Source organism: Vespa crabro, chromosome 1 (genome assembly GCF_910589235.1).
Source record: "Vespa crabro chromosome 1, iyVesCrab1.2, whole genome shotgun sequence".
Classification (NCBI taxonomy): Eukaryota; Metazoa; Arthropoda; class Insecta; order Hymenoptera; family Vespidae; genus Vespa; species Vespa crabro.
This window is the reverse complement of record NC_060955.1, coordinates 19,958,030-19,978,723: the sequence shown is the minus strand read 5'-3', so window position 1 is coordinate 19,978,723 and position 20,694 is coordinate 19,958,030. Positions and strand designations below refer to the sequence as shown.

At 41.8% G+C, this 20,694-nt stretch overlaps 1 protein-coding gene and 1 long non-coding RNA gene across 5 annotated transcripts in view; one reads left to right on the top strand and one right to left on the bottom strand.

Annotated features, from left to right (window-relative positions):
* The window catches only part of LOC124426408 (UPF0489 protein C5orf22 homolog), a 445,446-nt gene that overhangs the window by 421,508 nt on the left and 3,244 nt on the right, over positions 1-20,694 (bottom strand). The window lies entirely within an intron of this gene.
* Positions 1,727-18,944, top strand: LOC124426489. 2 transcript variants are annotated; one of them, XR_006942754.1, is made up of 4 exons: positions 1,727-2,323; positions 3,168-3,280; positions 16,356-17,247; positions 17,384-18,944. It is a non-coding gene; the product is annotated as an uncharacterized LOC124426489 (long non-coding RNA). The 2 variants fall into 2 exon arrangements; XR_006942753.1 differs by having other exon boundaries at positions 16,356-18,944.

Here is a 20,694-nt window from a genome sequence, read left to right as displayed (position 1 = left end):
CCGGTTAATATATCACAATAAAACCCGCACGAACGATCGATAGTTAGCATCCTGAATCCTGATGAATACGACGCGCGTCCGCCAATACTCAGACAACTTTGATCACAGTGAAAATCCCGTCCGTACAAATACAGTACGTATACAACACGGACAATGCAACTCAGCATGCTACATTGCGTAGGCGGGTTATCGGTCATCGCTCTTGCATAAGACGAGAAGACGAGGAACGATATTCCACTGCGGTACGATTTATCGATCTTGTATCGAGATGTGCCGATTACGCTTTCGACCCGAACAGAAGCGAGCCCGTCCATAGAATCGATTCAACCCGCATCGAAGCGCATGGATTCCTTTTTCTTTTTCTTTTTTTCTTTTTTTTTTTTTTTTTTTTTTTTTTTAACTCTTTATTCCACAAAATTGTAATTCTCGTGTGTATCGGTGAAAGTTTCAATTTTCGATCGACATGAGAAACTTATCAATTTCTCTGCGATAAGTTCGCTGAGCGAAATTATTTCCGTAATTGCATCTTAACTACCCATCGTTTAAGGAAAAGTAAAAGAAAACGAGAGAAAAGAAAGAGAGGAAAGAAAGAAAAAAAAAAAAAAATAAAGGCGAACGTAATGACTTCTACGTGAATGTATGGATAAAATAAAGTACCTCGCATGAAAGCGAGCTGAGCCATTCGCAACCGGACTATCTCAACAATAAAATGAGCCTGGTGTTTATCTACCTACGCGAGAAAATTTCGCAACGCATAGCCGCGATACGAGAAAGACGTTTAATACGACTTCCTGTTGTTTCCTCCGTCGCTACATCCCCGTTTACACCCTTCCTTACCGGACGAGTATTACCGCATCGTCGACCGTCGACCGTCAATGAAGATCCCAGTCTACCGACAAACGGACCTGGATTAACGCGTCAGGATTTAATACGATCTCGTGCTCGTCTGTCAACCGTAGGTATAAACAAAGGTGCGTAAGAGAATATCAGTTCGGCACGCGAAAATATATCTAATCTTGAAATATCCTTCAAAATCGTAAATAAACAAAGAAAGGAAGGAAACAAAGAAAAAAGAAAAAAAGGAAAAGGAAAAAAAGAGGAAAATAAAAAAGACAACAAAAACACCAAGGTATTCACAGTCGAGTCTATCGTCACGCCTACGTAATCTGTATTACAAAGTCTCCTTTACAGATTGACGTTAAAACTGGGAAATAAGTCTCGTGGGCGAATAAGTCGGAGACGATGCGTTATTTCGTTCGCGGCCTCGCTATCGTAACACTCGTTGGCGCAGCTAACTGACGAAACGTCGCGTTGGTATGTTGCAAGAAAGACACACGAAAGAAGAAGCCGTACCTCGTTGGCTTATATCGCTTTAACATTTCTTTACGAGTTCGTATTTACTTCGTACCAGTCGTAACGCCACCTACGAATTTATTTATGTATGCATATATGTATGTATGCACGGACTTTTTAAACAAATCACTCTTACGAAACGTAAGAACTATCGACTATTTCTCTCTCTCTCTCTCTCTCTCTCTCTCTCTCTCTCTCTCTCTCTCTCTCTCTCTCTCTCTCTCTCTCTCTCTCTCTCTCTCTCTCTCTCTCTCTCTCTCTCTCTCTCTCTCTCTCTCTCTCTCTCTCTCTCTCTCTCTCTCTCTCTCTCTTAGACGAATTAAAACGGTAACGATCGTAAGTTAGAGGTCTATCGTTAATAGACCGTATTAACGACGGTATCGGCGATAAAAGAAGCACTATGTCAAGGACGCCTGGATAATCGTGCTTGCTATTCCTGTCTAGGAGACGGGAGAGATAGGAATCGTTTTCCTTTCGCGTGCTCAGTGAACGCTATCGTGAGAGATCTTTTTTCGCATATTCATTTTCATGCTTTCCCGAGTAACCTAAATAATAACAATAATTTTTAATGATTTTAATATTTCGACGTGTTAAGTTTTTGAATATACATTATATATGTACGTATTTTTATATAGACAAGACTATGTGCGGCATAGTCAAGAGAGCGAGATTACTCCGAAAAGACTTTAGCTCGAAGGCGAAGGTGCGTCGTATACGAAGCGAGACAGAAAACCGGTCGGGCGCAATAAAGTTCGCGTTTTAATTCCGCGGCGCTCGGTGCGGTGTAAGTGAATTTAAAAGGCGCGCCTTATACCTGCATTTACTGCGCAGTAAAACAGCGCGCCGAGCCTCTAATAGTGCGCATCCGCCGACTAAAGTTTCCAAGCGCCAACGTTCGTACCATGGGGCACTTAGAGGAACGCTAGCAACCGTGAAAGTACCCCAATCAGCCGATAGGATATCTATTAAGGTATATTAGAGCCACCGGTTCTTTTCGATAAATTACTGCTTCCCTTCGGCTCCTCTTCTATCATTCCCTTCTTATTCATTGTCGATCTTTCCGTGCAACGATCACGATAAATCTCTTATCGATCATTTACTTTTACATAGAATTGTCAATCGTTTATCATTTATTCTCGTGACATTACAATTTTATTTTATTCCTTTTTTCAAATGCTTGTCTTCGAACTGCTTACAAAACCTGTATACGTATACGTAAGTGTTATATATGAATATGTATGCCTGTATACGTATATAGATAAGAAACACGAAAGTAAAAGCCGAGGTAAAGATAAAAAAGTTAAAAGGAACAAATTGAAAGGAACGTGGTTAATGATAAAATAAAAGTCTATTCGCTTGGCGTGGCATGGTGTTGTTCAAAATAGCCGTCAAAATTTTATATCCGGGGACATAAAAATAACGACCAACCTTACCTCATAAATTCGAAACCGAAGTCGATACTTTTAACACGTAGGACGTCACGAGCGACACGATATCGGCCTAATTAGGATGACTCCGTGATAATTAAACAAACTGCTGAAACACTAACTTTTAAAATATACCATAGTAAACAGTTCATTTTCGTTTGACATAAAGAGCTCGTATAGATGCGATTAAACGTATTAGTACGAATCGATCGATAGCTCGTATCGACTCCATAAATGAAACGAGTTCCTTTGACCGACGTATCGACGACTATTTTCTTTTAATAGTCCCTTCTCCCGAGTAATAAATTTTATCCCGAACAATTTCCTCGATCGTCCGGTGAATAGACAATGCCGAGAATCACGGGGAAACGGAATTCCCCTTTGCAGGTGCACGATGCAAAGGACGATCGTTCGAAAGGAGGAAGGATCTTGTAGCATTGAATCGTAGTCGAAGTCAGGTTCATCGGGCCGTAACAACGTGGCGATCGTTCCCGTTGCACGTAAGTACATACATCCACAATGATATCGCTTACACTAACATAGAAAGGTAGTAGACGATGAATAGAGCGAGAAAAAGGGTGTCCGCTGTTTCGAGTCGGCGAAGAGCGAAAAAAAAAGTATCACGGCAATTAATCTCGTATTTTATACGCGGTAATGAATCGAGATATTCATCGTCTACGAAGTATCTTCGAGATTCGGTTGCCCGACTCGGAGAACAACCGCAGCGCGATCAAGAAGGTAATTCGTGTTACGATCTACGAATAGATCGAAATCATTTACTTCGGTTACGCTTCGTTTAAAGGAAAATGGCAGAACGTAAATACGCTTTGTATTTTCTACTTTAAGAAGAGATTGAATAATTCATCTCCTTCGTCGAAGGATTATGCGTGTTTTGCGACGATTGAAAAGATGAAAAATATTGATCTCAATGTTATCTAAAGTATCGTAACGAACGAATGAGACTCGTGAGAGAAGTTCATTATCGCGTAAATGATACGCGTTCACGTTTTACCTAGTGTACTCCGCAAAATAAAAGAATATAAATTTTAGAATTGAGCGAAAATATATCTCAACTCTGACACATATACCGGGAACCCTGACTATTTCCGGCCAAGGATTTCCAGTTGCTTATCGTTTAATTAGAGTCTAAACCGTTTTGATCGATACCAGTAAGATCATTGTTTTCGTTTTACCTGTCTGACGATGTCCTATCTTGTTTTCTTTCGTGGGTTGTACGATCTTCTCGGGCGATCGCGATGACGGCTCGAATTCTTCAAAAAATATCACTTCCCCCTGACCTTCAGCCTCCTCCTTCGGGGAGGAGGAACAGATTTCTGAAGGATAGAGATAGAATAAATCGAAAAACGACGGTGCAGAGGCGAGAAAGATCGTTGGTCACGGCTGTTGATTCTTTGCCTAATTGGATATGTTCTTATGTAAAGGAGACAACCAACGAAATGTGACTTTCGAGATATCTTTTACGAGACACGGCACGGAAGTTGAAGGAGCGTTTAAACAAAAAGTGTAGAAATACGTGGCAACTTCGACGTAGGTACGATGAATTAACGATAGTGTCTATAATTAAGGCGGGGCCTGAGTCAAAGGCGAAAAGGAAAGAAAAAGAAAAAAAAAAATGAAGAGAAAGAGAGGAAGCAAACAACGAGATTAAAATTCACACTTTACAACACGTTTTCAGCGGGCCCGGAACCAACTGGTAATTATGTGTGGGATAAATTTCTACGATGGGTTTAATTCATCGAGTAAATATTGCGAAGCGATCCACCCACATTTGATTGTCAGCTTTGCTACCTACCACTTAAATGTTAAATGTCACGCGGCAGCTGTCGCTCGCGCGATGCACGATCTTTCGTTGTTCCTAGCAACGACTCGCGCCTACGTTCTTATTATAATATATTCCGCTTTGACTTCCATGAGCGAGCGCCTCGACAAATCACGCTTCGCTTAGCGAATACGTTCGGCGATGGTAAAACACGCGATGCCAGCGCATACGTAATCGAAGTTGAACGAAGTTCGTTTAACAACGATCCAACGAAGATAAGTTGACCGAAGTACGGCCCAACTTCTTACGAATAATTAATCTTAATCGATCGATCGTACGGTTGGTATATGCATGGTATATATACACATGTAGACACCTATCGATCTTGGCACCTATCGAGCACTTGTTAACTGCATCGAAGAAAAATTATACGAAAAATATATATTCGTTAATTGGATGGACGTTTCCGTCACATAGAAACGGGACTTCTATTACGCTGCCTGATTAAATATACAACGTGCCAAGGAGGAATAACAGGAATTATCACGATGATAATGTTTTATAATCGAACTTCATGACCCAGTTGCGTCAGGTGAGCCGAGGGACGAGTCTTTACCTCCTTGAGGGAAATCGCAAGAATAATTGGCGAACGAAAGCGTCCAATTAAGACACCTTAATTATGGGAGGAAGGGAAGTCGGTGAATCTTATGGAACCTCGTCCGTCTTATTTCTTCTCTTTTTGACACGGCCGAACCTTTTCTTCATTTCTACACTAATCGGCGACGGCCTTCGTCCTTAATTACTTTCTCAGTCGGTTAATTGCGATTAAGGAACGTGCTCGCCGGTAGCTGGATTCTTGAAAACGGATCAGTTGATACATTCCCTTTCATTACTGTTAATTGTGACTACCTTAATTAATTCGCGGCAACCAATGGACGTAAGTAACGCGACCGCAGTTTACCTTTGCGGATATCTTTCTTCTCGCTTAAGAACTCGCATCGTTGACTCGCTTCCAACAAGTTTTCTGGTGATTTACAATCTAACAGGATTCTATGAAACTGTTCGTGGTAAGCTGACAGGAAGCAATTTACCCGGCGATTCAATTTTACCACTTCGTTGCACTGTCGAATATGTAATCGAAGTGGTATTAAATCGTTTCCATTTTTTTATCCAAGTCTACCTCCATGTTTCAACTCCTTAAAAAATATACAACGAATGTAATTCGTTTGGCATCCATAAGAATCCATCCTAAGTCTGTACACGAATCTCGAAGGCCGTGCAGGAGCCGTGGCGCGAAACGAGTCTCGGCTTAATAAATTATGCATCGCTCGCCCTTCTGACATTAAGCCGAGTTCGGGCATTGTCTTCGACGGCCATTGGAAGCGCGTACTTACAACCATTGTCGGCCAGCCGGCGTAACCTTTGTCTCCGATAATAAATGGCCGTCTCGTGTTGGGAACCAATGCTGATTCGATCCAACAGCCGGAATCGGGGAAAATGTGACACGAATTTAAATAATACGCTTAATACTACACGTCATTAAAACCCTAGAATATCAACAATAAATACAAAAGGGGGTAAAAGAACAACTCAAACGTGAACAGTTTTATAAATTTGAGGTCACGCATGGATATCCCACGAATTCGTTCAACCATTTCCTCGTTGTAAATACCTAACCATGTACATTTTATCTACGTTGAAACCATAAAGAGAGCAAGGAATATAGTTTTTAAATCGATAAATGCTCGACAATAATTCATCATAATACGAGCCGATATATCGTAGAAAGAACGTTTCAGCGAGTCCTTCCTATGCTTTATTTTCTCGACTTTCTGAGATCCACGTAGAATTCTGAGGAAGATAAAATATAAATCACTCGGTACGTTGTTAAAGACAGGTAGGGAGAAGGTTTTTCGTTTTCTCACCGGCTAGCCAACTAGCAAGTCGCTCGACTTCCGAACGCGAACATGGAACGCGGTGGTATTATACGCGCGCGACTGCATTGCGTCTCCCTCACATTTTTACATCTAAACGCGATCGCGAGGGGGATGGCGACGTACGAACGTACGCACGCACGAACGAACGAACGAACGAACGAACGAAAGAACGACAACGAGCCGACAACCTTAGGCGGCAACGAGCTCGAAACGAGTTCGCATTTGTTTTACAAATGGACTCGAACACGATCGAGAGAGCAAGACGCGCGGGGCAATAAATGCCAACGTGATTTTATGACACGTTCAAATGATTTTTCGCAGCCTCCGAGTACGAGGACAAGAGAGAGATAGACAGAAAGAGAGAGAGAGAGAGAGAGAGAGAGAGAGAGAGAGAAACTTGGCAACTCTCTTTCTTATAGCTTTTACAAATTGTACAACATAGTCTTCACCAAACCCAAAATAGTTATCGTTCAATACAGGTGTGAATTTCAACGATCCCATTCATCATTTATTTCTATTTTGATTACTGATTTTATTGTAGATTTGTCATGAAGAAATATCGAAAGCAGACTAAAGTTCAAATCGTCGAGGATCTTAAGTGAGATCGATAATACCGTACAGGTGTGACCCGCTTCGTCGAATCGATATCCCCTACCGATAACGATCGTTACAAACGTTACTCTCATTTCAATTCGATATCCCAGACGATACTCCAGACATCTAATTACATCTAATTAGCATCATCTGCTTCACGACGAACAGTTTCGGAGCATTATACTGTAGACCGTAGAATATATAAATGTAATCGTTTAAGGACATCTTTATACGTAGATATAGTCATTAGAATCTAAATAATTTTATCGTTGATTAACATATCTATCGTTCAACATCGATCTTTTTTATCGATCAACGAGTGTAAGTACTTAAATCGTCGAGCTTGCATTTTTGTTACATTAAATCCCTTACTTGGATGAAAGAAAGAGACCAGAATGATTCACTTCGATAGCATCTGTTTCAACACGAAGTAAGTCTCGAAATCGCGAATAAGTTGATGGCCGGAGTCTGGCTGTTAGCATCGAAACGAAGTTGAAGTTCCAAGACGAAAAACCGTCGGTATTTCCGTGCAAGATTGATGCAGATTTTTTGTCTGTCTCGAGTGGGACCGGTAAAAAATGCATTGAACTTCCAGGTTCCTACGATATCGCGCGCGCGAGCGCGCTCCCTTTCGTCGAAAGAAGAAGGACGCGTTCACTTCTGACTGTCCGTGGAAGGTAGTAGTGCCATAAGGCTATATACGCGCTTGCCCGTTCACTCGGCACCGGACGAGCGGTAGCAAAGGGAGCGCGCCGCATTTTATTTCACCTCTAATGATTCCTCAAAACAAGCTTCATGTCCAGGACGGCTACGCCGTATTTGGCGCGGCGCTTTTATCGCAGTGTTTTCTGCCTGCCCGCGGCGCGTATCGCACGACGGCTACGTCCGACAGGTGGGAAGTATCGCTCTCAAAGTTCCCCGAACTTAAAAAGAAGCTAAACGATAGAATACCGTTATAATTTCAAGAATTCCTCAGGATTTTTTTTTTTTTTTTTTTTTTTTTTTTTTTTTTTTTTTTTAATATTTAACTATTAAATCGTTCCTTGGATGATCTGATAAAATATAAACTTTGTAAAATTAATAAAGCATATTTGGCTACAAAAAGTGGGTATATTTAATCATTGATCTTCGTTCTCCGTTGGAGAACGTTTGGAGAGAAAGTCTCATGGCAAAGAGCTCACCGGAGGCGACGAGGTAACGTAATACATAAATCACGAATACGCTCAATTAACGCGATTTTTCGTTAATTAATCGACCGGTAGTCATGTCGCGTTCTCTCTCTCTCTTTCTCTCTCTCTCTCTCTCTCTCTCTCTCTCTCTCGCGTGCTACGATAAATACTTAACAGGTGCTCTGCAAAAGGCGAGAGTCGATTCGTCAAGTTCGCGTTCGAAAGCACGGCAACCTCTGACGGTCTGTTAAATCGCTTGCCATTCGATTTCGTGCGCGCGGAAAAAGCGCAGTTCCGATCCTCGCGGAAAAGGCTAATGCGAGAAAGAAACGGGAAGAACTCGTTCGTAAAGCGTGCGTTTATATGGCTCGACAGCCGCGACTCTCCGTAAGAGCAAAAACGTGCGCCCTTTGCGAGAGATAAAAAAATTAATGACGATCTTAGACGAACGTACGTAGGTACGTGCTTTTCGTTAAGGTGTGTCCAGAACGTGGCTAAGAAAGTATTTGCGAATGATATTATGAGCAGTAGATACCCGCATACAGGTCGAAGCGGATCGAGCTCTCGCGACTCGACTCGAACGAACTGGACGCACCTTTAGTGCACATTTCTCTTTCGACCTCCCCGCTTCTCCCCATTTCCCTCGCCTATCCATCTCCCTTTTTTTCTCCCTTCTTTATTTTACTCCTTTCGAACGTCCGTAAAAGTCGAAAGTTAGAGAGGTGCTTGGAAAAACGAGACCACAACCGTAGAAGGTTTCAAAGACAGAAAACTAATTACAGAAAAAGAGCGTAGCCTGTCTTTCCGAGCGAACGAAGCCTCGCATGAACCAATTAATGCCGTTTAACCGACGACCGACCGGGCTTAGCTTCTCTTCGATAAACGAATCAATCAGTGTCGTCTTCCTCGTCTTCCATATGCCGATCCACGAGAAGCGTGGATATTAAGGAATAAATAATTACGTTCATGCGGCCACGACGCAAGAGCCTTACGTTTTTGAGCTACGCTTTGAACCCTCGTCAGAGTCAAAGCGTAGTAATTTATTAATCTTGAGTACGTGTCATGCATAGAATCCGCGAAGGCAACGTGGTTTGCCTGGCTACGTAAGCACTCACGTCGGCCTGTTACCGCTTGTAGAAAATTTTCGTTCGAGTGACTCCTCGACGATCCTAGAAACGACGGTACGATGAACTATCACTCCTGAGTAACTACTTAGACAACTACTTTCGAAAGATCAACGAAAGATCTTTTCGAAAATAAGGCGAGCCACATACGATCGAATAGCAACGAAGTTTATACTTGTTCCCTCGCTTGGCAACGCGTCATTAGATACAGCGAGCAAAGGAACAAAAGGGAACAAAAGGATGCGGACGTATGTCGGTGGTTTTGGTCCGGCTTACTGTAGGGTGACAGTACAACCGACAGTGACAAATTCACCGTGTACATCGTATTGTCCTTGCGCGTTTTCTCTACTTAAGAATGGCCTGGGAGTAAAGAGGAGGAACCGAAAAATCGAAGAATAATTTATCCTCGAACGAAGAAAGTTCAGAAGGTTAATCGAATAGCCATGTCCGTCGGAGCGATTTAGCACTGCATAACTGCTAACCTCGGCAGCACCGCAAATCGATGTCCTTTACCTACAGCAGATCGAAGAAACTGAGTACTCAAACGAGTTAGAGCCTACTCGTGATTTCCCTATCTGTTTAATCCCAACCATCGATATATTGAGTTAAGTTATCGTTTGGTTAAAATAATTTTAAAGAATTTTAAACGTCTTTATTATATCTGCCATTTGTAAAATAATTTTACAACGGATTTTATATCGGAATAATAGAAGCGAGAGAAATAAATGTTACCTAAGACTACTCTACGCCATTGGCATCCTTTTCTCGATTTGGCCCGATCCGTGAGTAGCTCGTTTCGCAAGGATCACGTTGATTCGCGAGATAAAACGGATTGTTTGCCAAGCAACCGTCGATCCACTTCTTCGTTGGCAGTCTCGACGCCCACGAGAATGCTCGCATATGTATGTACATACATACATACATACATACATACATACATACATACATACATACATACATACGTACGTACGTACGTACGTACGTACGTATCCCGAGATTTTCTCTATAAACCTTTGCTGCCACGTTTGCTCTTTGCAGAAGAAGAAGAAGAAGAAGAAGAAGAAAAGGAACAGTAAAGAGAAAGAATAATAAACCGAGATCGTTTCTCGAGCTATACCGATTACGCGCGTACTTGCTCGCTCTTTTCTTACTCACGTGTCGCTCGACGAACATTGCGTATACGGCTTTTACCGCGATAGCTAAAGTTTTTAAATGTACGAAGACCGATGCCATGATTATTAAAACGCGAGTTCGAAGCAGCGATCGAACGTTATTTCGAGTGCAAAGCTAACACAAACCGGAATCGTTTTCGATTTCTCAAAGAGATACGAGAGTTCTGGTCGTATGTAGACTTGGGAAAATAATCGGAGAGAGAGAGAAAGATAGAGATAGAGAGAGAGAGAGAGAGAGAGAGATTCCTCGAAGATAGATGGAGTACCATCCAATTTGAAATCACGCGACTGACGTAGATTCGTACCAAACCATTAGGAAGAGCATCTCTTCTATCCGTTAGAAGAATCTTCAATGCGTCGTCGATTAATTACTGAGGGCTGTCAATTAACGCCAACATCGAGGCATACCTTTTTAAAATTGTCTTCCTCATATATTCTAGTGTTATCGCACGGAAAGTAAAAAACAGAAAAAAATATATATTCTTACGTGTTTTGAGATTTTAATCATTATCATTCTGAAGCTTTGAGCCAGTAGCTTGAACGAAGTCGAAAGAGAACTCGGAAGCAGATGGCTCAGTCGTTAATTATTAATAAGTACGAAAGTACGAAGTATACAGTAATCAATTAACAAACAAGTAAGCATTTGATTCATCAGCAGTAATACTTCGTAAATTTCGAGAGAAATATTTTATTCGTATTAAATGGAGGCAGCGATGGTAACGTTGACTATCAATAATCAGTAATTAATTACTGATCATGCACGAATGCTCGATTGAAATTTTTTAAAAAGTTTATACAAACTTGGTCTACGTTCAATTAAGTATAACGCTCACCTGCCGATTATTTTTTGTGGAGTTAACGCGATCGAATATTCGATCGGTTTAATTTACGAGGTAATTAAAAATCGATCAAATCGTACTTGAATATTAACAGTATCGCTTTGAATACGAGCCTCGCGATTATTAACGTTGATAAGTTTGCGACAGGAAAAGTTAAGATCGGCGAACGTTGCAATAGCGTAACGACTTTTTAGGTTCATTAACCGATTAGTAAATCACAACGATGACGTGTGCAGATTTTAGAATAATTTATGTGAACGACGACAAGCTGGGTTCGCAATAAAATGCAAGAAACTTCTCGGCATTCATAAATAATCACATAAGCCGGTGAATGCAAAAAGAGCGTATGGCAGAGATAAATTTCGTCTCGAGAGGACAGCGAAGACACATGGTGTCATCTTCGTTGTTCTAAACGTAGCTCGCGTCGCAGTGGACGCGTATACTAACAGTCAACGAAGCCTGTCGACCGTTAATAACTGAATCGCGTATTTTACGCAACGGACACCATAATCGTGCATCGGTACTAACGCAAAAAAGCTTGATGGATTCCGTGAGTGTCGAGTAAATTTTATTCCCCCTATTTTGAATTCTTCGGTAGCGACCGATTCACGAAAGTAAAATAAAACGAGTGTCCTTCTCCGTAGCTACTTCCCGCAGTGCTACTCGACTCGTTGAGAAACGCTTTCGAAGTATTCGGTAAAATTTCAAGGAAGCGTATTGCGAAAGGAGACTCTTGAAAGGAGGTGAAAAAAACTTGTCCATCCAACCGACATCCTCATGAATCTCGCGCCTTTGAGGACGATCTTGCGGCTCGTAATGTCGTGGAAAATTACGCGCTTCTGATATTACGAGATTGTTGAGGAATGAAGGGTACCAAATAAGCCGGTGATCCATCATCCCTCTCTCTCTCTCTCTCTCTCTCTTTTTCTCTCTTTTTCTCTCTTTCTCTCTTTCTCTCTTTCTCTCTTTCTCTCTTTTTCTCGATTTCAGCAAACGTTTGGAATGGGTGCTAGCACTATAGTTCGCGTATAGAACTTCCATCGTGTATTTCGCATAAAGAAAATCTCTTGCGCGTCTCTCATTCTCTCGCGCAGAGAGTCTCGGACACGTTGCGGTTTTCGTTTCGCCCTACCGGCCGGTGTGTTGCGGCTGCTGTGCCGTACCAGAAAGAATTTGAGATTTACAGCGCGGCCTAATACACTCGCAACGAGAGGACGATCGTAAATCATTCTGGGCCACGTGGAATTTATTAGTCGAACGCGGACGCAGTGGTTGCAAAGGCTGAACTTGCGCGTATGGGTTGCGCGCGTCTAACAGTTGAGCGCTCTCGTGAGTTCTTCGCTACAAGTCCGTGTGTATCGATAGAAAAGATCATCATCGAGACGATATTTCTCGTATCGATAATCGATAACAGTACATAATCTATCCTATCGTTCATTTTTTATTTATTTCTTTTTAAGAGACTAACCTAAACGATTAATGCCAGATTGTCAACAAATCAACGAATCACATCACCTGTTTTATGAACGGGGATTGATTCTCCTTCGAGACAAATCGAGCCGCAGCGACCGGTTAAGAAGGAGCGAAAGACCAATCAGCGTGCTTCGCTTCCAGTATCGGCTTTTACAGTGCCTTCCAGGCGTACTTTATAATCTGTCGTTCCACGGTACAACTAGATAATAAATAAACTCGTCGGAGAATATTCCGAATGGTTCACGAGTCGACTCCTACGACCCGCCAATGAATTTTTGGTAACCTCGAGATCGTCGTACTACTCGTAAAAGGAGAAGGAGAGAAAGAGAGATAGAGATAGAAACAGAGAGAGAGAGAGAGAGAGAGAGAGGGACAGACAGACAGACAGACAGAGAGAGACAGAGAGAGAGAGAGTGAGAGAAAGAGAAAGAGAGAGAAGATATTCCCAGCCTCGATCTTATCCGTTTTCCGACGAAGCATCGACTGCCTACGCGTGAGCCTTCTTCCTCGTTTCTACTTTGACGGACGTTTGAATGTACGCTCGCGCGCGGTTGCACTTGACGCAGGACTTCCTGACGTCAATTATGCGCATGGCCGATCACGTAGGTGGGGGTAAAAAAAATCGCGAAAACTCTCGCAAGAGAGAAGATCGAGAGTTTCAAGGTGGATTCTCTTCTCGCTTCTCTCGTGGAAAAGACTCAGGCGACTATTTGTCAGAGCTTGAAAGACGACTGTAGATCTGACTCGCTAGAGTTCTTGTTTCTTCTCTCTTACTTTCTCTCTCTCTCTCTCTCTCTCTCTCGCTCTCTCTATCTCTCTCTGTTCCTTCAGACGAACGAATGGAAAAGGAAAAAGGATTGAGAAGGGAAAAGAAAGAGAAAGAGAGGGACAGAGAGCTAGGCTCTTGTCTCGGCAGGACAAGGCACGTTCTTCTTACGTGGATCGCGGGTACAAATCGTCGCGGTGAGATCAAAAACCATGCTTGCGTTCGCCTTCAGGGCTGTGCCGACGTCTCTCACGGACAGATAATCCGCTGTATAATTCCGCCATGGAGGATCGTTTGCCGTCTGCGAAAACTTTCACGGTGCTCCATAGTCAGCCTCGTGATATAGATATAGTGCGATAAGAAAACTCGGTAGGCGCATGAGCGCGAACTCGAACGCACGCCTACGTATGTATATCTATATATGTGCATATATACCTATATACAAATCTGTATGCATGTATAACTATATGCATTCGTTTAACTCTTATTGACGAGGCGTGTCCTTCTACATGTCATAATGCTGTCTACATAACAAGATGCAAATGTAAACAGGGGAGAAAAAAAACGGGAGTCTTGTAAAAATATAAAGTTTCCTAAAGGTAACTATTACAATGAGACTTCGTTTGTTTGAGGTTAACGTCGACTTTAACGCGACGTCAACGATATACTTTTCTTTCATATAAACGTCTGTCACTGTTATAAAAGGTAAAAAACAAAGATAACCGAACGATAATCGAAGGAGTACGAATAAACGGGATTCGTCGAGTTCCACGCCTTACTGGCGAGAAAACGAACAAAAATAGGGTTGTTCACCCCTCTCGAGCGGTACATGCCACCGAATGCCTCACATTCTCTGTTCCGCCGCGCTCTCCGTCGTCTCAGTAAGAAAGGATTTTTCTGCGGTGAGCTAAAATTGCCGTTCTCCACGTGGGCATAGATCGAACCGGTATCAGCCTTGCAAGGCTGCTTGTGACAAAGCGAGCTCGCTTTTAAAGTCAGGTAGTAAACTCGTTGTGGCGTGACGCTCTCAAATGTGCACTCAACGAATCGGCGCACCGTCCAGGTAGGCCTCCGCACATTTTTCTTTGATTTTTATTCAGACGCGACGACGTATCGCGAGAACGTGCCCATGCGATACGCCAGCGTGCTTTGGCTATCGCTTCGCATAACGTGCGATAAGGACGAAAGAAAAAGACGATTCTTCGAATGCAGCCGCAATAAATCCACCACTTTTGCCGACTTCCTCGTGGAATTAACGAAGAAACTAATAAAGATAATCGGGAGAGCGTGAGACCAACGAATAAACGCAAGATATTTATATCTGAATTGTCTGATAGTATTAGAAGAAAGCTATATAATATTTTTCTTTTTACCTGTTTTACTTTTCTTTTTTTATTTTATTTATTTATTTTTTGTTTTTTTTTTTTTTTTATCGTTTTCTGGAAAGAAGAAGAGAAAAGAAGAGCTCATTATTTTTCACTGTTTGCGATACTACAACTTGTAAATTGCTCGCATTGTCGAATTAACTTAATTACTTAGACAAATTGATTTAAGAAGGCGCGCGAGCGGCAATATTTACTGGCATCTGCTTCGAGTTTCAAAGATCATCGCGTGATTCCTTACGGAGCTCACGTACGCATGTTAGCCGACAATTTCGTATAATTATTTCTTCAATTACAAATGCTCCTTCCCGATCGTTTCCTGCGTCTCCGAGCGTGGCCGATTCGGTGAAGATAACGATAATGTTCTTAACATATACAGTTTAACCACAAAGTCAAAGAATACGCATCGAGTTTAGATCGTACGTATATACATAGGTATACATGTTTACATACATATATACATGCCTCGCGTATGTAACATCGGAAACGTATCGATGAAATTATTCAATTTGCCTTCGAGTGATTCTTATCTCGCGCGCCGCATCGAACATTACTTCGTAACGTAACAACTCGCTTTCGGCCAATACATTCGTATACATATGCGTTTATTACATAACCGGATATGACATTATGTAAAAGCGAACGAGTGTCTCTTTTCGCGTGCGTTTTACGATAGTCCACTGAGCCTCAACATACTTTCGACAATCAAAAGCACGTATTTTCCCTAAGTCGGTCGAGCGTGCATGCGATTTGTCAGAAGACATAGTAGATACATTACCTATATACATATATTCATAAATACGAACATACGAGAAATATTTGAATAAAACCATCGACAACTTAGAGGTATAACGTTGAAAAGATAAAGATTTCTTTCTTATAAGTCAGATAAATTCGATCGGCAAATTCGTGCGAGAGTCACGCGAGTAATTAATTCGCGAACGTATTCGCGTGTAGGCACAATTGTTCACCGTAACGAGCGAAAGTTGCATAACTCATCGATACCGCGGTCGACGGACACTCCCCCATTATGAAATTCCAGCTTAATAGGCTTCCGGCTGAACGTGCGTGCCTGATCGGACCCAACGGCCTAAATACCAGCCTATGCTGCTCTAATTATTATTCCAGTGGTCGCGCTTAACTTTTTCTCAATTGACTTTTTCATCGACGATCCAACTGAGAACCTGCTCAAAATATGCGCCTGCCACGAACGATTCCGTAAGAGTTGAGGTTTACTAAACGATACTGACAGCTGCGCTGTTAGTTCAAGACGGTTTCGCCCACGCGAGGATCTTAACGAGCGACATCGACATAAATCAACTTTTTAATGTATTTCCAGATACTTTCCGCAGCTACTACTATGCTGACGTACCTAACAAATAAGGGGACGCGATGACATTAAAGAAAATAACAAACTCACGAGAGGAAATATCCGTCATTCGTTATCCTTTATTTACGTATCGCTGAATTCAAAACAACGAAGCAACGAGATGAGTCGTAAGACAAGAGAGTTGTTGCCGTTCACGACACATAACGGAATTACCTATTCTCCATGACGATAATTAATTCGATAAAGACTCGACTTCGAATGCCAAGGGATTGCGGCGGTACATAGCTAACAGTCAATTAGGGACAACCGCAACGAATCAATCGACGGTCGAAGGTAGGTAGAAGTGGTAAGGGGTAAAGGAGAAGTAGGAGAATCAAGATCGAGAACTCGATGTTCGTGGGGTCGATGCTAATTCCTCGGGTCGACATCGTGCCCATGCTCGCGTTCGCCCATTGGTCCATACCGGTGGCGGCCCCTTTTGTTCTTTTCACTCAAGAACCGACGATATATGTGGAGCAACCTGGCGACGATCGTGATATGCCAGCCGGCGCCCACGCTCCTGGGCAACTTTAAAAGCGTTATGCCACCTTCGCCGCTAAACCTTCTGGCCCTGACCTGCCTCGATCTCTCCCCTACCTTCTCGTAAAGCTACGCCCTCTTATATTTTCCGCCTTACCGCTTACCGCCCTTCACGTTCTCCATCGTAACTCTATAATCTATTATATGTGATATATGGTCGAACGAGCGCTACTATTTGGAGAATCCATTCTACGTTAGAGCACGACTATGATTCTGTATAACGAGCACGTGCAAAAGGTGGTACGATTTAAATAAGGGAGGAGCATCGTTTTGGTCCTCGATGATCAAGTTGTATGACATGTAACGAGACGCAGGTACATAGGTACGTATGTATATAAACGTAAGATAGACCTGCCCATATTGCGCATTACGCCCGAACTCCCACGCTCGAAAAGATTGCTAAGCATCGATTCGACGAATGGCGTTTCATTCACGGTAAGGCCCACCTCCACTTTCAGCGACGACAGTCGTAGTACGTTGCAACAGGCAAGAAAAGAAGGCCCGATGGCTGACGATTGCATTCGCCATCCACTGCAATCTCTCTCCCACTACGATCAACCTGTCCTCCTACTCTAATGCCGCTTGTTGGGCCACCTCTTTCCGGGAAGAAACATCATCGTCGACCATTGGATGCTACGAAAATCGAGCTACCGATTGGCCAACAGCCGGTCGTACCTCGTTTAGAAATCTTGTGACTTTGCGCGAAGAACGCAAGATTTTATCTTACGCGATACGTCCCGAATGCAGATTGACTCGGTCTCGTTGTGAATTCAAATACGACAGTACATTTTATCCTAGATATAAAGAACACACACGTTACGTAAGTTATGTAAATTTCTCTTCTTCATTTGAATGTAATTGGACGATTTGATTGCGTATTACTAGATATTATAACGTGTACGAATCTACGATTAAACTTTTTCATCTCGGAAATATACCTCACGTTAAATTGTTTGGATTTAAAATCGAAGACAGCAATATATAATTATGTCAGGTTGATAGACCGTTGAAATTTATAATATCTACGAGTAGATGGAACTTTAATGGGGTCTTTTCGTGTTCGTTGAACATTAGTTCTTGTCAATTAAACTAACGTTAGATAAAGCAATTGACCCCGACGATCAGAGGGCTTACGAAAATACTATAATCAACGTTGCAATCCATTTGTCTATTCTAGAAAACGCAGAAGTAACCTTTTGTTTGATCGTTATTATGATACATTTTGTAAAATCGAAAGGAGGAAAGATATCTGTGCGTGCGAGCACAGCACATGCACGGTATATGCACGAAGGTGTCGCTTTTCATTGCGGTCAAGCTAAAGTTATTCGAGGTACGAGGAAGTATTGAAGTCGAAGTCGACAAGCAGGGAGATCGATAGGAACGAACAGGATTGATGAGGAGAAAGGTGGTGAGCCGTTGAGCCAAGAGCAGCGTGCCGGTGAACGAGGAACGTCCGCGAAAAAGAACAGGAATAGGAATGTCGGTTAATTTGTAACCACGTTTATCTAGCACGATACCAGTGCGTACATTTTTCTTTCTTGCACTCCATAAGCAGTCGCACATGCATACATAGGCACGCGCGCGAGAAAGAAAGAAAGAAAGAGAGGGAGAGAGAGAGAGAGAATGATAAAGAACGATTACGCGCGAAACGACTTCGATCATATGTAGGTGGTAACTCGAAAAGTTCCTCGTAATATCATTGACTGTGTTCTAATCGCGAAGCGTTTGTAGTGGAAACAAAATTATTACCGATAAACAAATTTTCAATCGAAAAGAAAAATTAAGAGATATAAGAAGTATACGATAACGAAAGACAATAAAATGTTTCTCAGAACGTAACCGGTATTTTTTAAAAACGATAAAATATTTTCCGGTTTTACCGATCTCATTCTTAAAAACCGGTGAGAGATCGGTTAAGCTAGATTCTTCTTGCGTGTACGAAATAGCGCCTTTTTATGGCACGTTTCTTTAGACAGCAGCAATACTTCTAGTTCCTATTTGAGCAGAGCTTAAGATAGATTGTACCGGTCGCCGTCTCTGGCGCCAGCACCGTACGATTTCCCTCTTAAAGAGCACTTTTTCGTTGAACTGCTTACGTTGACGTACCACTCTCGTGTACGACGGGTAAACGTGAAACGGGCTGTACGCGATCGCGACACCGGCGAAAGCTGCAACAAACTTCTACTATACCGGTATTCAAAGTACCGGTATATACAACCTATGTTTCAGCCGTGACAGGTATTTACTACTAGCCACGGAAATACGTTACGCTCGTTCGCGTACTCCACGCGTATTAGAACCGTTTTTCCAGAAATTCAAAGAATGCATGAAATCTTCGGTATGAAACTAACCTCTAAGAATAGAGAAGGTTCATTATATAAGTAGTGACTTCCTGTAATCACATTCCACGCATTCTGAAAAGTATCATTATCCGACACCTTAAGTAGAATCTCCTACGTAAGAATATCATTGACTATGATTTAATTTTCTTTGAAAATGACGATGATACGCGTCTAATCAGGAAGTCCGAAGAATAACGAATATTGTATTTCAGTTGAGTCTATATTTTATGAATGATTAACTTTATATCTTCCTGGAATCTTTGATGAGTAGAAGAGACAATGAATGTCTGCTAAAGTATAGCTAAGTCGACATTACCTACTTGAAACGATCCAAGTTCCAAGTACTTTGGAATTTACTAAAGTAGATACAGTAGCAATGTGTTCCAGAAATGGAAACAAAATGGATAGGAATTGTATACCCCGAGATCAAGAAGACTCCCAACTGAACACCTTCGCATAAGGAGACGACTCCTCTAGGTCTTTCCTTCCTCTAGGACCACAAAACGCGAAACGAAGAAGGATAAGAATGGGGTGTGGAGGGAAGAAGAGACGCGTAAGGAAAGCGAATTTACGAGATGATTGTCCGGTTACCCTATTCATTCGGTACGGAATCTCTAAGAGGATCTCTATTGTAGATTATTGCGCCATTGTCCATTGTCGCCCCTAAACCCTTTCTTCTAACTTACTCGTTTCGGTCTTTCGTCGACAGCAAAGTAAAAAAAAAAAAAAAAGGAAAGAACTTGTCAAGGACGAGGAGAATCCGTGATAACAATTCGATTAAACGAAAAAAACTTTTAAGATGATTTCTTCTTTCATACGTTCACTACACAAGAAATCCTTTTTAAAATAGAAAACCACACAGCTTTGATACGATTTGCCAAGTACTTCCGGCGACATTAACTTTCAAATTGCGAGCGATTCGAGGTAGCTTTACACTTGACACTTCTCTCAAGATATTCCTGTCGGACGTTCACTCACGCAAGATGTATCAAAGAAAATTATGGTCCAGCGTCAAGACGTCTACATTTGCCAAGAGAAATGTCAGAGGGAAACTTCATACACAAAGTGTCAAGTCCAAGCCCGGTTTGGACAAAGAAAATTACCGCGACTCGAGTGTCAGGACCGTTTATATAAACTAAGAAATGTCAGAGTGAAGAGACACGTAGTGAGTATGTTCCCGAATACTAATTTTTCGATATATATATATATATATATATATATATATATATATATATACATACATATACATATGTAGAATATATACATATATGAATATATTAGTTTTTAAAAATATACTAAATCTTCCGAATTCTTCGATAAAATTTCTAATTTCTATATTACGATGATCGAGAAAAACTTTGCGCATTCGGAATGTAGCCGAAACATCTTTCGATGCAAAAGACGAACAACAGTAAGCGAGCAGTATA